Here is a 17,226-nt window from a genome sequence, read left to right on the forward strand (position 1 = left end):
AAGAGAATTCAGTTGTCACAAATTCCCTTCCTCAAGCAACCAGCAAAGTCTGATTCTCATCACTGGCAAATGGAAACTGGCACCATACCACCTAAACAGACTGTCACATCGCCTGTCTCTTCTCCTAAGGACTTACTTATCTTTCCTTAAATCATTTGTTTTCCAAAAAGTGTTCTTCTCCCCCTCCCCTTCCCATATTAAAACAGTACATAAGCCTCAAATTTTAGCCATCTTTTTGTATTACAGTTGTGTGTGTGTGTGTGTGTGTATGTGTGTGTGAACTCCCATGTGCATTGAACTTAGATGGATAAAAACCTGTCTTTTCTCTTGCTAAGTCTGTGTTTTTTTCAGTTTGATTTGCATGCTTCCAGAGACTGAGGTGGAAGATGAGTTTTTCCTCCCTGACAGTTTGGCCAGGAGGGTGGAATGTTGGGACTTTCAGCTTGCTCCAGAGACTAAAGCCTCAGGACCTCTGATGAAGCTGGCAAAGGTAAGATTTCTTTATCCTGGATAAAGAAAAAATAAAAACCCAGGTCACCTTGGAGTCCAGTTGAAAAAGGGTGGTAAGAGCTTCTCTTTGTTTTTTCTTTCTAACTTTAGGCTGACGAAGGAAGTACTGGAAAGAATTAGTTTTGGGACATTATGACTCTTGGGTGACTTGCAATTTTGACTACTCCTTTCCTCTTCAAGGTCACTACTGTGTCCTCTATGTCTCATTTTGTGTCCTGAGACCTTGGGTTGTATTTAGTGAGAGCCTGTTTGCTCTTAGAGTTTCCACCTGCCAGGGGGTGCAGGTTGTTGGACCTGCGTGTGCAAGCAGACACCCATCAGGTTGGGGGCCCTGGGAATTGGTAATTAGTTGAACAGAAATTCAGGAATCTGGGGTGCAGCTGGCTCCTTACTGACCATTGACAGCTCTCAGGGGATTTATCTGGCTTTCCTTATTGCCTTGCTAGTGCTGGGACTGCCTGTGGCAATGAGAGTCTTTACTTTCTCTGTGGCTGTCTTTGGGGATGAATTTAAATATTGGGGTTTGCATCTTCTACACTCTTTGGAGGGGTCGTCTTTTGCATCCATGATTAAGTTATACAAGGGCTTATTGGCTTTGAGTCACATTTTTCTGTGAACTCTCATATTTACCTACATGAATGAAAATCTATCTTTTTTCATGCTAACCTTTTGTCAGTTTAATTCACATTCCTCCAATTACTGCACATAAGAAGGTAGAAGAAAAGTTTTTCCTCCCTGACAGATCATCTCTTCCTGGTGAAATAGTACTCACCCTTTAAGACCCAGCTCAAATGCTGAACGTTAAGACATATTTTCTCCGTCTGACTTTCCAAGACATTTGCTCATGCTTCTTTTAGAGCATTTCTGCAGATATTATGACATATACACCTGTATTACTCTCTCATATTCTCATATACAGGTTTTAAAGTCAAAGACTGGATATGCTCTATCTTTGAGTTCCCAGTACCACTAAGGACGGTAGCTTATGTATGTAATAAATATCTGTGCTGTGCTTAGTCGCTCAGTCTTGTCTGACTCTTTGTAGCCCCATGGACTGTAGCTATCCAGGATCCTCTGTCCATGGAATTCTATAGGCAAGAATACTGGAGTGGGTTGTCATTCCTTTCTCCAGGAGGTCTTCCAGACCCAGGTATCAAACCCAGGTCACCTGCATTGCAGGCAGATTCTTTATCATTTGAGCCACCAGGGAAGCCCAAGAATACTGGAGTAAATAGCCTATCCCTTCTCCAGGGGAACTTCCTGACCCAGGAATCGAACCGGGGTCTTCTACATTGCAGGCTAATTCTTTACCAGTCAAGCTACCCAGGAGAAAACTTATCTAATGACCCCAATGTTATGAGTCTGAATAGTTCCTCAGACGGTCAGTTCTTAGCTATCACTCTTGGGCAAGTTCCCTTCCGTTCTCAGCCTTAGCTTCCTCATTAGCAAAATGAGACTCGTAGCACCTATGTGGCAACATTCATTTTCATGATGTGTGGATGAAGCTGTCTCATTCAAGCATCTAGCACAATGTCTAGGACATCAAAGATGCACTGCAGAGTTAGCTCCTCTGCTCCCTCACACCTACCTGAACACACTTCTGAACCCTGAGGAGCATAGCAGGCTTCAGAGCTGGGTCCCATCTGAGCCTCTCTTTCAGGAGCCTGCCGTTCTCTCTGCCATCCAGCTGAAAATTTCCCCAAATAGGAGTTTCTCTTAATAGACAACAAATGCTGGGCAAAAATCCATTCTAGGGTCATATAGAGTCAAAACTCCAGGACTTCTAGAAGCTGTGGAAGTCTTGTTCTAGGCATACTGTTAGATCATCTTGTCAGGCAGTTCACTATCTCCTGTGTTGGCCAACAGAGGGAAGCTTGAATTGTGCTCATGGTGGAAAGGGACTGAGCTTAGAGAACTGCTCTTGAGAGAGGAGTGTGGATGGAAGAGATAGCCCATGTGATGGCTGGGCCAGCAAAGGGAGGGCTTCAGTATAAGAAGAGTGTTCCCATCTCTCTGGGAATATATGAATTTATGTGATTTTTTTTTTCTTTCATTTGTACAAGTCTGTGTGTCCATACTTATGTGCACAGGAGAATCGCCCAAGAGAAACCTGTGCATCCATTCATTCATCTGTTCATTTTAATCAAATTAAATGAGCTATTAAAAGTGCTCCAGGTACTGGGGGAAAAAGATAAATAAGATACCCTAGGACTATTAGAAATCTGACTACGATTTATTTAGTCTGTTGGAGACAGACAAGTAAGTGCTTTACAAGTACTGTTCTAGGATAGGTTAGCACCTAGCACTAGGTCAGATACCAGGGAAAGAACTCTGGAGAAGAGGGAAGAAACCCTAAACTGGGGTTTTCTTCTCCTCTGCAGCGTCTCTGTTAGGTTTCATATATTCTCCATCCCTCCCTCCCGCCTCAGGATTTATTTGGAAGTGGAAACAAATTTAATGAGACCTTTTTCTTTTGACATGTGCTGAAAAACCAGTGTGTGTTCAGTCACTAAGTCATATCCGACTCTGCAGCACACCAGGCGTCCTTGTCCTTCACTATCTCCCAGAGCTTGCTCAAATTTATGCCCACTGAGTCAGTGATGCCATCCAACCATCACATCCTCTGTCACCCCCTTCTTCTGCCCTCAGTCTTTCTTTTCTTCATCAGGATCTTTTCCAGTGAAAAGCCAGTACTATATAGCATTCCCTGTCTGGTTTAGGGACCACCTTTTTCTCTGCCAATTGCAAGGAAGCAAATTAAAATAGGACTTTTAGTTATTGTGTTTCCCCTTGTTTGTTGTGGTAAATGGTAAATTCTTCGAGGCACCAGCACGGGGCAAACCATATGGAAAAGGCTCAGAAAATGTTCTCCAGTTGGCGAGGGAGTGAGTGAGTGAATGTAACTAGGTCTGACTTGTAACATGGAGACACCTCCTCCAGGTTCTCCTCCTCCAGTGCCCTTCTGAGAGTAGCCCAATGCTGGGCCTGACCTTTGAGCAGCACTTGCTATATGATAGGTGATATTGTTATTACCATTACTAATATTAATAATTACAATTTAGTGGACTATATCCAAACATGTAAAATATTTATTTTCATTTTTAAAGTAGATAATCACAGCTGAGGACAGTCACCGCTTTGCTATCTCCTTAAGATTCAAGTCCCTTGGGTCACAGCCTAGTGCGCAAGGAACCCAGGTGATGCCAGCTTCCTAGGGCTGCCTCATTCAAGACCCAAGACTTCACTCCTTTGCCTCCTAGGCATTTGTGAGGGCAGAATTCACCACTGCCAGGACACTGGTCCACAGTGCAAACCAGTTTGGTTCCCAGGTCTGATCCTAACCCAGCAGCTCACATCTCCCTTTGCTGAGATTTATACGCTAAAGACAAAAGGACTGAGTCATCTGCAAATTCTGCCACTGGGTCTGTTATTAACAGGGGAAGAAGGTTATTCATTACCATCTGTGAGAAACATCTGGAATGCTACCTCAAGAATGGAGACCAATTTAATCCACTCATTCCAACAACCAAATTTTCAATTTGAAAAGTTGACTTCTGGGCCCTGATGCTATAGTTCTATTCTCAATTTAAAAACATCTCCCACACAGTAGGTGCCCAAGAAATATTGTTACCATTCATAGAGAAAATGTCACTTGGGTTTTAACCTGAATGAAGACATTTACCTTGTCTGGGGAGAAAATTATGCTTTGCAGGATGGCTAGTCTCTCAAGCTACCCATTCAGAAAGAATATCTCAGACTTCCTTGGTGACACAGTGAACAAGAATCTGCCCACCAATGCAGCGACCACAGGTTTGATCCCTGGTCTGGGAAGATTCCACATGCTTCAGAGCAACTAAACCCATGTGCCACAACTACTGAACCTGCATGCCACAACTACTGAAGCCCATGCACCTAGAGCCTATGCTCCACAACAAGAGAATCCACTGCAATGAGAAGCCCGAGGACCACAGTTAGAGAGTAGCCCCTGCTTGCCACAACCAGAGAAAAGCCTGCATAGCATGAAGACTCAGCACAGCCAAAACTAAATAAATACGTAAATAAGAATGTCTCTAAGGAAATTGTGCCTTTCCAGATGGCTCAGACAGTAAAAAAAATATCTGCCTGCAATGCAGGAGATCCAAGTTCAATCCCTGGGTCAAGATCTCCTGGAGAAGGTAATGGCAATCCACTTAATTATACCTTACAGGCAGTAGGCATTTGTAAAAATTTTGCTTCACAATGATAGGTCTGGAGGTATACAGAGGACCAGAATGGAGTATGTATATATGTATTACTTGTGTAATTGAAAATTTTTATTAATTAAAAAAAGACTAGAGAAAATATGACAAAATGCTAATGTAAATTAACTTTTCATGTTGTGGAAATACATATTACCTCTGTTCTTTTCTATATTCTATTTCTATATATTCTATATTTTTCAAAATCCTCAAAGTTAAAAAAGACTATTATATGTTGCCTGGATTTGGCCACCTAGAGGGTATGGATTAAAGGGCACAAAGGTGGGAGTGGCTTCTGCTGACTCTTTATAAATATAGACTGGGTCTTGTACCGTCATACAATCCTAAGTATCATGTATTACAATACTCATCTTACAAATGGAAAAAAAAAAGAGAGAGAGAGAGGTTAGCTAATTAGCTAAGATCACAGAGCTATGAATGGTTGAATTGTGCTTCAAACCAAGCAGGCTGCTTCAGAACCCTTCTCTTTAACCACTGTCATGATGAGCTGGAACCCCTGACATTGCTATCATAGAATGGAGCACCAAGAATAGTCCAGTCTCCTGTCTTCCTCCTAGGATAAAAACCTGAGCTAGAGAACTCTATGTTTTTCTCTAAGGCTGCATTTCTCAATCTTTTCTTCCCCTAATTGTCCCCTCCCCATGAACATTTAATACTGTAGATATGTAGTATATCTATTTATGTACAGAGAAGGGCCACAAACCATTGTAGTATCTGGTTTTTGTCACTTACTATGAACCAGTTTTCACCTCCTTGCCGATAATGCTGTCCTCTGTAAAAAATGCTTGCGCTAAGGAAGGTCTGTAAGACTTTTTGTACTGCCATTTATCCACATACTACAAAAACGTGGCATGAAACAGAAGCCTCCATGTAGGCTAACTTCACAGGAAATGTAGTACACAGGAAGAATTTTGGTTCTTTCTCCCCAGCTTCTGAGGTTGTGTGTTTGAGGGGTGGCTGCTGGTGGGTTTTGACAGAGTGGGGAATGAGTAACACCAAAGTAACTGCATATGAGCTAGAGGTTCCAGTTGTCCTTATTATATACAGAGTCAGTTTTCAATTATGTGTGCTAATGAGGTCCAGCAAGAGGATGGGTAATTGAAATCCACAAAGAATTCCCAAACCTCATTTAGAAAACTATTTCAAGCTCCTTCTTGAGCCTGTGAGCATGTAAGAACTAGACTGGGGTAACTATTGTTTCTATTGTTTCCAGCCTCAGATGGAGTGGAAATAACAATCATGCCATGTTCACCTTATATTCATTCACTGGAGCCTTCTCTTTGCCAGTTCTCTGAGGTATGTTTTTTAAGCCTGTGTGTTTGTGTGTGTGTGTTAGTTGCTCAGGCATGTCCGACTCTTTGCAACCCCATGGACTGTAGCTCGCCAGGCTCTGCTGTCCATGGGGTTCTCCAGGCAAGAATACTGGAGTGGGTTGCCATTGCCTTCTCCATATTTAAGCCTACAGGGTCCATAAGTGGTATGTATTATCTTTCAATTTTTAAGAAATGAAACTGACTTGTTCCCAGTGCTCCCAGTAGGAAATGGCAGAAACCAGGTTCAAACTCAGGTATTTTTAATTCCAAGTAAGTTCCTTTGTTGTTTCATCAAAGCCTTATGCAAAAGCTAGAAGGACCTGGAAAATATTCAATTGGATTCTTTGCATCTTGAATTGTTAATCAGTTTTAATATTAATTGTTTGAGCTTTAAAGTTAGATAAACTAGATTTATTTCTTTCTAATCATGTGTCAGTATGCAAGTTTCTTAACTACTTATGTGTTTCAATCAACATTCTAATCTGTAAAACTGTGTTGTAGGGAAGATTAAATGAGACAATGTTTTCAAACACCTAGTACATCATCTGCATCAAGACATCCTGTTTCCTGCCCCATCCATAGTTTAGTCCTCATAGCTCTTATTTGGCTTTTGTTTTGTGCTCCTCTGCATTGTTAGATGTAATCTTATAGTATCTGTCTGGCCTTCTTTGCTGATTTTTAAGAATTCCGGGATATTGAGCTGTTCTCATAAAGGTTGTTCTCAAGTTTTCATATTTATATCTTTTCAATGTGTGAAATTATATACATTGTACATTGACACTCCTAAAGGGACAGTTCTGAGCTTATTTTGTACTTCTATTTGTCAGACAGTGAGAAAGAATTTGAACTTTGAAAAGGAGGTACTTCTGGGATGGCAACAATTTTTATTTGTCCTGTTATGTGGATATTTTATTGGATTTGCCCTTCTAATTTTATAATGAGTGAAAAACAGTGATAAATAAAATTGTGAGATGATAGGAGATATCCCCTAAGTGGCAGATCCATGGCCTCAAATGGATGTTTATTGAACTTCAGTCTATATCTGTGTTCAACTGTCAAGTGTAAGAATAAAATAAAAGGTCATCCATGAAACACTGGAGTCTATTTTCTCAGACTACCTAAAAGGACAGCAGTAGGAGAAATGAAGAAATCTCTAGGTTATGAATTGTGTATCTATGTAAAAATTATTGCTATAATTTGAAAGCCCAGAGGAGTTCAAGGCTGAGAGAGATATCGCCAGAGGTAATGCTCACACAGATTCCTCCCTCAAGGACAGAATGCCACAGTTCAACTCTTTTAGACAAAAACTTCAAAAAGAAAAAGTTGCTACCATAAAATCATCATTATAAGCTCCTGTTCAATCTCCTGAACAATCTCATTTTGTAAATCTTTTTTCCTCACAATAAAATGATTTTTTTTCCCCTATTCACATGATGCTATTTTTAGAAAGTGAGTTCCTTACAGGCAGGAATATGTTTTGTTCACTGAAGGACCCCAAGCACCCAGATCAGTACCTGGCCCAAAGTGATCACTTCATAGGTATTTACTGAATTTAATTCAAGTAAGCTCACAAAAACAGAAATATATACGAATGGAATAAGGTAGAGAGGCCAGAGATAAACCCATGCATCCATGGGTACCTTATTTTTGACAAAGGAGGCATATACAATGGGGCAGAGATAGCCTCTTCAATAAGTGGTGCTACAATAAGTGGCAATAAGTGGACAGCTACATGTAGAGAATGAAATTAGAATACTCCTTAATACCATCCACAAAGATAAACTTAAAATGGATTAAAGGCCTAAAATGTAAGACCAGAAACTACAAAACTCTTAGAGGAAAACATAGGCAAAACACTCGATGACAAATTGAAGCAAGGTCCTCCATGACCTACCTCCTGGAGTAATGGAAATAAAAACAAAAATAAACAAGTGGGACCTAATTAAACTTAAAAGCTTTTGCACAGCAAAGGAAACTAAACACGTGAAAAGACAACCCTTAGAATGGGAGAAAACAATAGCAAAGGAAACAACTGACAAAGGATTAACTTCCAAAATATATAAGCAGTTCATACAAGTCAAAACCAGAAAAACAAACAATCCAATCCAAAAGTGGGAAACATACCTAAACAAACAGTTCTCCAAAGAAGACACACAGATGGCTAACAAACAGATAAAAAGATGCTCAACATCGCTCATTGTTAGAGAAATGCAAATCAAAACTGCAGTGAGATATCACCTCACATCAGTCAGAATGGCCATCATCAAAAAGTCTACAAACAAGTAAACTCAAGTTGAAATAAGATAATACTTTATAAAGCTATTTGTGGTATTCAGTTTTCTCTTTAATAATCATGTGTGCCTGGTATAATCCAGGAGTTTAAGAAACCCTAAGAAAGAGAACACAATTAGGAGTTTACTATTTTAGCTCTCTCAGGTCCAGAAAAGTTAAGCACCGGGTTTGGTTCTGTTTTGCATTAAACATGTAATATTGATCAAGTCACTTAACCTCCATGAATCAGACTTAAGATAAATAAATAATGACATATTTATTTATCTATTTATATGTTTGCCATATTTATCTATCGATATATCCGTGAACTGTTTACCTAAATATCTGCCTCACAGAATTAGGACACCGTATAAGAATATACATGCTGAACCAAAACAAATTGGATAAACTGAATAAACAAGTACATAAATACATGTAAGTTTCAAATAAAATATAGGCTAAAGGAGAAGATATGACAAAGAAACAAGCTTTGTTTTCTTTTCAGTTTTAAGTTAAGAAATGGCGCCAACATTGCAGGCTGATGTATCAAATGATTTTATGTGATAACTTGTAACTTGGCAGATTTCCCTGGTGGCTCAGGCTATAAAGAATCTGCGTGCATGCAGGAGACCTGGGTTTGATCCCTGGGTCAGGAAGATCCCTGGAGAAGGGAATGGCAACCCACTCCAGTATTCTTGCCTGAAGAATCCCATGGACAGAGGAGCCTGGTGGGCTACAAGGGGTCCATGGGGTTGCAGAGTTGGACACAACTGAGCAACTTACTGCTAACACAATTTGTTAAGATTAACACATATTACACCTTTTATTTGTAGTAGTTGTAATCTTAAAGATGAGTAGGATAACTTCATGTTTATATGCCTTCACACCATTTTGGCATTAATCTCCCCTCTGCACTGTAATCTTTGTGATTGTTGTGGATGTTTAGTGGGTATTACTGAGGGTGACACAGACTGTGTGATAGATTATATGCTAAGATGGTCACCAGCAACCCCTCCTATTCCTACATGAGTGCTGGCCTCTCCTCTAGAAGTGTAGTTTATTTTCCTTTCTCTTAAATCTGGGATGACCTTGCTTTGTCCAAAAGAATGGAACAGAAGTAATATTGCACCAAGCTTTGTGAAGCATTGCAACTTGTACTTTCATTCTTTTTAGAGCCCTCTGAGACACAGTATAAAAGAGTCCATCTATTCTGCTCAACAGAGAGGCGGTAAGAAGAGAAACAGGCCCCAGACATCCTGGGCCATTTCAGCCACACTAGCTGGAGCTCCAGACAGGTAAGTGAAACCATCTGAGATCCTCCAGCCCAGGTGAGCCATCCCAGCCAAGACTACACGGGACAGAGAGGAGGGCCCCGCCCAAATCCTGCCTGATTCGGAGAATTGCAGGCAAAAATGTGGCTGTTGTTGCTAGCCACTCACTTTTGGTATGGCTCCTTATGAAGCAGTAGAGCCACAGCGTGGTCTTCCCTGGGCAGAATCCCAGCCTCAGAAGCACCCTATCCAATAGTAGTTTGTTTCCTTTGTCTCATGTTTTTATCTTCTGTCCTAAGCAACTTCCTCTTTATTCCTTCAGTTACCGCTCCACTATCTGATCTATCCACTCTCCATGGATTTTCAAGGAAGATCAGTGATGTTGTAAAAAAGGTCTTGACCTTTGATTGGTACCCTCAGAAAAGACTATCAGGTATGAACATGAAGCAAAGGTAATATTTAAAACAGAGTTGTTTGGCAATATAGAAAAGGAAATCTAGACCTTTGTAAACCAAATACCAGAAACTAGTGTCACGGTGGCTTTTCACATAAGGCAAAAAAAGGAAGGAAAATGACATTAGTCAATCCCAATGGACCCTAATAAGGTATTGGGATTGTGAAGGAAATGCAACATCACTTCCTTTATGAAATGAAAAAAAAATTAACATACTACAAACATGTCCTTTTTACTTTCAGTTTTAATGTACTGTACAGTCAATATTTTAATAACAAGGAAAAGAATAAAATAAGCCATAATCTTACCACCAAATGCAACCTATTTTCATTTTGCCAAGTTCCTTTCCAGTCATCTTCCATGGACATTAAGTATAAACCCTTATTTTTAGCTAGTTAATTATCCAACTTCTCTTTCACAGGCATAAAGACCAATAGGAACCCAAAGCAGTGAGAGAAGCTGAAAATAAGGGAACTGTGCCTCTTGTCTCCATGGAGGCTTTGGAGAGAAGGTGTTAATGGTTAATTTATTTCTTCATTTATTCAGTCAATGAACATTATTGCAGGTATTTTAAGTACTTTCCATTTCTTAACATTCTTCAGCTGTGTAATTACTTGTTCATTGGTCTTCTGCCCAATTAGACTATGAGCTATACATGGCCAGATCTGTTTTATCTTATTCACAACTATTTTTCTAGCATTTAATATAATGCCTAGCATTTTGAAGGTATTGAATAAATATTTGTTGGATTGAAGTACAGGAATTGAAAGTTGGGAACATACATTTGCCAAACCAGAGATAGAAGGAAGAAAGAAGAAATGGTTGATGTTAAATTAAATAGTGGGTAAGAATCTATATATTAAAACGAAAACATGCATGCCCTAATGGACTTTAAAATAAATGTGGTCTATTTGATTAATGCTGTTAGTTAGAATTTGGGTCTTCTGGAAAAGAAAATGATGAAACCATCTCCGGAGACATCGTGTATTCAGTTCATTTAATATTTATATGGAGGTTCTTAACTCAGCATTCTCAAGGAGACCAAAAATGATCATTGGAAAGTGCAGTGATACTCAGGAGGATGGGGTGAGAGCACTCCCCACTCTCCCAGTCCCAGATAAATCAACATAGATTGAGTTAAATTTAGGTACTGTCCTGAAGGGTGGAGGGAGTACTCTCAAATATTCAGAGCTATCTCATCTCTTTCTCCACAAATTTCTGGTAGAGGTTTAAAAAGTAGGTTTGCTTTTACAAGCAATAATGAATATAAGTTAGACTAGAGGTCAAAAAGACACCCCAAAATTCAATGGCTTGTGTGTATGTGTGCTCAGTCATATCTGACTCTTTGCAACCCCATGGACTGTAGCTGGCCAGGTTCCTCTGACCATGGCATTTTCCAGGCAAGAATACTGGAGTGGCTTGTCAATGGCTTAAAGAAGATATTGTGCTGTCTTATAGTAGTCTACAGGCAGGCAGACCAGGCCAGTAGACAGATTTGCTCTACAAAATAATTGAGATCTAGATTTTTTTTTTCCACCCTGCTGATCCATTATCCACTACTGAGGCTGCTGCTACTGTTAAGTCACTTCACTTGTGTCCGACTTTGTGCAGCCCCATAGACGGCAGCCCACCAGGCTCCCCCGTCCCTGGGATTCTCCAGGCAAGAACACTGGAGTGGGTTGCCATTTCCTTCTCCAATGCGTGAAAGTGAAAAGTGAAAGTGAAGTTGCTCAGTCGTGTCCGATTCTTAGCGACCCCATGGACTTCAGCCTACCAGGCTCCTCCATCCATGGGATTTTCCAAGCAAGAGTACTGGAGTGGGGTGCCATTGCCTTCTCCATTAATGAGGCAGTACTTCTCAAATCTTAATGTTCATTCAAACTACCTGAGGTTCTTGCTAAGATGCAGATTCTGGTTCAGAGGGACTAGGATGGGGCCCAAGATTATGTATTTCTAAAAAGCATCCAAGTGATGTTGATTCTGCTAATTCAAAGATCACACTAGGGATAGTAAGGCACTAGGGTGGCACTGTCATTACCTGCATTGTCAAAGCTAGGTGGCTGGCATATTTTGTTTCCAGTTTTCAAGAAGGTAAAAGAAAACAAGTCCAGAGCAAAAAGTTTCCTTAAAGTAAACAGTGTAGAAATTATATGAGTACCTTCTGCTAAGTATGACAACCATGAGTGGGTTCCAGGGGCTGGCAAATTTGCTTAGTCTCTAGCAAGTAGCCATGTTGCCAATAAAAATGTGGAATACAGGAGGTAAGCACTATTATCCTAGGAAAAAAAATAATTATTGGAGGACGGTTATCAGTCTACACACAAAAACTAAGGAGGCAGGAACTTATAATTAAGCAAGAGAGATGAAACACACACACAAAAAACAGGCTGTATGGGCTAGATATGATTCTGAAACCTAGGAAGACAGCTTTAGCAAAACCCATTGGCTCAGAAGTCTATGGACATTGAAGCATTCCATTTTCAGTTTTCAACCCCTGGTATGCTTTGCTTGCATTTCCTCTGTGACTTGTTCTTGGGGGGTGCTGACAATATGATAGGTAACCAGGAATGACTCAGAGACTATTTTATTTTATTTTTATTTTTTCAGAGACTATTTTAGAGACACTGAGTAGACTCTTAACATTTGCCTATGGTCTGAGAACAAACAGATGTAAACAAAAACCAAAAACATAGCTAAAGATGTCAATAAAGACATCAGGCTAAATATTAAGAAAATCCAAGCATATATTAGGAACTTCTAGACATATTTAACATGATCTCATGATTTTTATCCCTATGACCATCAGTTTACCCAGGACGTATTTTGAAATACATTTCTGGCAGCATCAGAAACAAAATTCATTGTCTAGACCTTTGGTATGATGCAGTTTTTTTTTCTTTCAGAATCTTCAGTTGCATTATAAACTTGAGACGCTTCCAATCAAGAAAATTGCATCACCTTTTCTGATATTCCTACCTCATTTCAACATCTAGTTATCCTCTGTCTCAGATAAGATGCCTTTTGGATCTAATATAGTTAGAGTAACCATACTGGAACACTTCTGAAATTGAAATGGGCATTGTTAACAATTATGCCAGATAGTATACACCAGGACTATCTTAGGTAACCCAAGTGATATATAATTTAATCTAGGTAGTACCTATCATATCTTCTTTCTTTACATATGTAACTATATAATATATGTATATGTGTATATACATGTATGTATGTATATATATACATATATATATGTATATATATGTATGTATATGAACTATATAGAGCTTCCCTCGTAGCTCAGTTGGTAAGGAATCTTCCCGAAATGCTGGAGACCCAGGTTTGATTCCTGGGTTGGGAAGATCTGCTGGCAAAGGAAATGGCAGCTCACTCCAGTATTCTTGCCTGAAGAATTCACAGGAGGCACCTGGCAGGCTACAGTCCATGGGGTCGCAAAAGTTGGACATGACTTAGCTTCTAAACCACCATAAACTATTTAATATATACATATATATTATATAATTTATTTGGCAGAAGTAGGGAACTTTAACTGTATTAGTAAGGTTCATTAAGATTGTAATGAATAATTAATTGTAGATTATCTTTGGTAATAAGAGTTTGTTCCAATAAAAATAACATGAAGGTGTGACTGGGAAGGTGTGCAGTCACTGTTGACTCTAGTCCTGTTCTTTCAAGAATGGGTTGTTCAACATCATTCAGGATATGGACTGAGTTCCACTGTCTCCTCTTCTCTGGAGACGAGCCATTGCTGGGCAGAGATATTGCCAAGTCCTCTCAAAGCGCTTGGCTTCCTTCACATCGAGCACAGTCATGTTTGCCTTGTTCAGTCAACAGTACCCAGGGAACAAAGATGGTTTACCTCAATAAACATGTTGTGAGCTTTATGTGGTCTTTTTGTAGGGAAAAGAAAAACTGGTTGAGGATCATTTACTCTGAAGTCATAGCATGCACGTAGAACACTGTGAACATTTCTCCAATAAAACAAATCTGCTATATTGTATATTTCCACTTACGTGTTTTGCTTTCAATGAAGGAAGCATATAACTTCTTTGATTGGGATACCCAGAAAGGAAATAACATGGTTTCTATCTCTTTTTCTCTGAGGCTTCACAGAGGTAAAATAAGTAAATTGTGGGATGTGGTCCATTATGACCATAAAGCTTATTTGTTCATTCGATTACTCCTATGTAGGATTCTGTTACCAGAAGAAGTGGGGAGAGTGAATGTGACAGGCAGACAAAAATACAAATACCATCATGCTGGACAAGTGGTAAAAGCTGACAGAGTGAGGTAGAAAATGTGTGGAACTTAACCCAGTGATACTGCAAAGGGAGCAGCAGCTGCCCTCTAAGATGAGAGTTTAGTTTGTGTCTGGAGAAGAATGATGTGTAGACAGTATGAACTCAGAATTACATTGCCTAGAGAGGGTTTCATATTGAAAGAAAGCATTATGCAGGAAAGGGAGCTAAGGTTATAACCTGGAAAAAATCAAATGCTGCCTTAGGCCACAGAGACTCAAATGGAAGTATAAATATGATAATGCATACAATAGAGACAGAAAGTGAGGAATGAAGGGATGAGGGGTCAAGATCAGAGACTTTTGTACATGACTTCTTAAATTTTGCATATCTTGTAGAGAATTTTTCTTTTAAATGTGGGTCCTAGCTTGTTTCACCATAGTGAAAGATAATTCTTAAACAAGTTAAAAGGAACCAAATTAGACAAATTTCTCATTTTTAAGGAAGTACACAGTATTGAGACAGAAAGTCCCTTCCATAGACACCCCACAGCCTGGATTAAAAGCATGAAGTCAGCAAGGGAGGCCACACATGAGCAAGTGTTATGGTATTTTGAAGACAAGAGACCCTTGAGCATTCACTCCTTCCATGTTGTACCAAATGCAAACACTATTCATAGTTTTTATTTTCTATTTATTTATTTTTTAAAAGCAATTTATTTGACTGCTCCAGCACACAACATCTTCAATCTTCATTGCAGCGTGTGGAGTCTAGTTCCCTGACCAGGGATCAAACCTGGGCCCCTGCATTAGGAGTGCAGAGTCTTAGCCAGTGGACCACCGCAAATGTCCCTATCCGTAGTCTTTCTATGTGCTGCTGCCCGGCAGAGTGGAGACATGAATTAAAGTTTTATTGGATGAATGTATGATTGGTACTATTATTTCCCTTCTCCCCCTTCAAATGCAAACAAAGCCTGAAAGTCCAGCTTCCTTCTCTCTAACCACTGTGCAGGAACCAAGTCTAGAAGTGGAATCAAACCTAAAGTGCTTCTTTTAGTATTTTCCACAAGCTACATACACTTTAACCTATTCAACTTACTAATGTCTAGACCCAGTGAATTCTGTTAATACTTCTTTCCAAGGCCAACAGAACTAGTTACTAGGATCTAAGAAGGACCGTGTAATCCATGGCTGATTCATATCAATGAAAAAAACAAAAAAATAAATAAATAAATAAATAAAAAAAAAAAAGAAGGACCGTGTATAGTTAACCAACCTGAGAGACAAGGATACAGAACCCAGGTACTAAGCATGGGTCAAGAGCTTTTTGTGGCAGACACTGAGTTGATATTTATCAAATCCATTTTTTCTTCTCCCTGAAACATTTTTCATTCTTGTTTGCAATTAAATGTGATCATGTTTTAGCTAATAGAATGTGAACAGCAGTGATATGTGCTAATTTTAGACCGACTAAATAACTTTCCATCCCTCCATGGTATACAATCTTTGTTCTCTTCTCTGTTCCCCTGGCTTAGTGATAATAAGAATTTTGACCTGGGATGCCATAGTTTGAAGATAGCAGAATCACAAGATAAATAAGTCCCAAATCTTCCCTTGAAGGAGAGCTACCTGCCACTCAGATATCTGTTTTGGATTTTATATGAGTAAGAAATAAATATCTTTTGTATTATGTCTTTGAGATACTGGTGTCTATCTGCCGAAGCAAGTAGCATTACCCTAACTGATGCCTATACACATGAAGAAAGAATCATGGAAATGAGAGCTTGAAAGGGCCTTAGAAATTATCAAATCCAACTCTCTCAATATTCAGAAGAGGCCCAAAGAGGTAAAATATTTCCCCAAGACTAATGATCTAGTACTAGAGCCCATGTGTTATTTATTAGTCAGGGTGAACTGAAACTGTAGCAAACAAAAAAAGAGTAATGTATCAGCTCACAGAACTGGTAAATCCGTGGGTAGGGCTTCATACGGAGGCTGAGACGTCATCAGGATTTGGCTTTGCCCTGTGCCTCTGCCATTCCTTCCCCTGGGTGGGCTGTTCTCAGGAACGCTTTCCACTCCTGGGAGCAAAATGCTGACAGCTCCAAGATACAACCACAGCAGAATGAGCACTTTTCTTCAATGCACTTTAACAAAAATCCTGGAATAATTGCTTCTGATTGACCAGGCTTTGTTGTATGCCCATCTCTGAACCACATGCTGCATTCACCACCCTAGATGACTTGATAGGTGCCATCGACCCACTCAGAAGACCTAGAAAAGCCAGAGGTCAGGGTTCTTACTTAACTTACTTAACTTAAAGGCACCATCTCCTCCTCACAAGAGCACTGACCACGAATTCACTGCACATTTGCAGTGTGCCAGGCTCTGAGCAGGATGCTAAAATGGATAAAAAATAAACTAGACACAGGTCCTTCACTCAAAGAACTACCAATCCTGTGTGTTTGATAAAACATGTACACAAATAATTACCTGGCCACAAAGCAACCCTATGAGCAAGCTGACTATCGGTCATAATCAGGATAGGCCTAGAGTTTATAATGGCAATTTCCTACCATGGGACAACATGTTTGTTAAAACCCACAGACTATCAGTGCCACTAAAAAGAGGAGAAACCTTTCAACTAGGGAATTAAAGAAAAGCCAACTGAAACATAGTTGGGGAAAATAGAATAAAGCTGGTTTTCCCTTGTAATTGCAAATTCCAACTTTAATTACTAAAACAGAAGCCCAACTTATCAAAAGTAGATTAAACGAGATAGAAATGTATTTTTCTCTCATAGAATATTTTAACAATAAACGATAATAAAGCAGCTTCGTAGTGTGAAAAGTCTAAGTTTCTTCTATCTCCATCTTCCTGTTGTTCTCTCCTT

This window comes from Cervus canadensis, chromosome 2 (assembly GCF_019320065.1).
Source record: "Cervus canadensis isolate Bull #8, Minnesota chromosome 2, ASM1932006v1, whole genome shotgun sequence".
Taxonomy (NCBI): domain Eukaryota; kingdom Metazoa; phylum Chordata; class Mammalia; order Artiodactyla; family Cervidae; genus Cervus; species Cervus canadensis.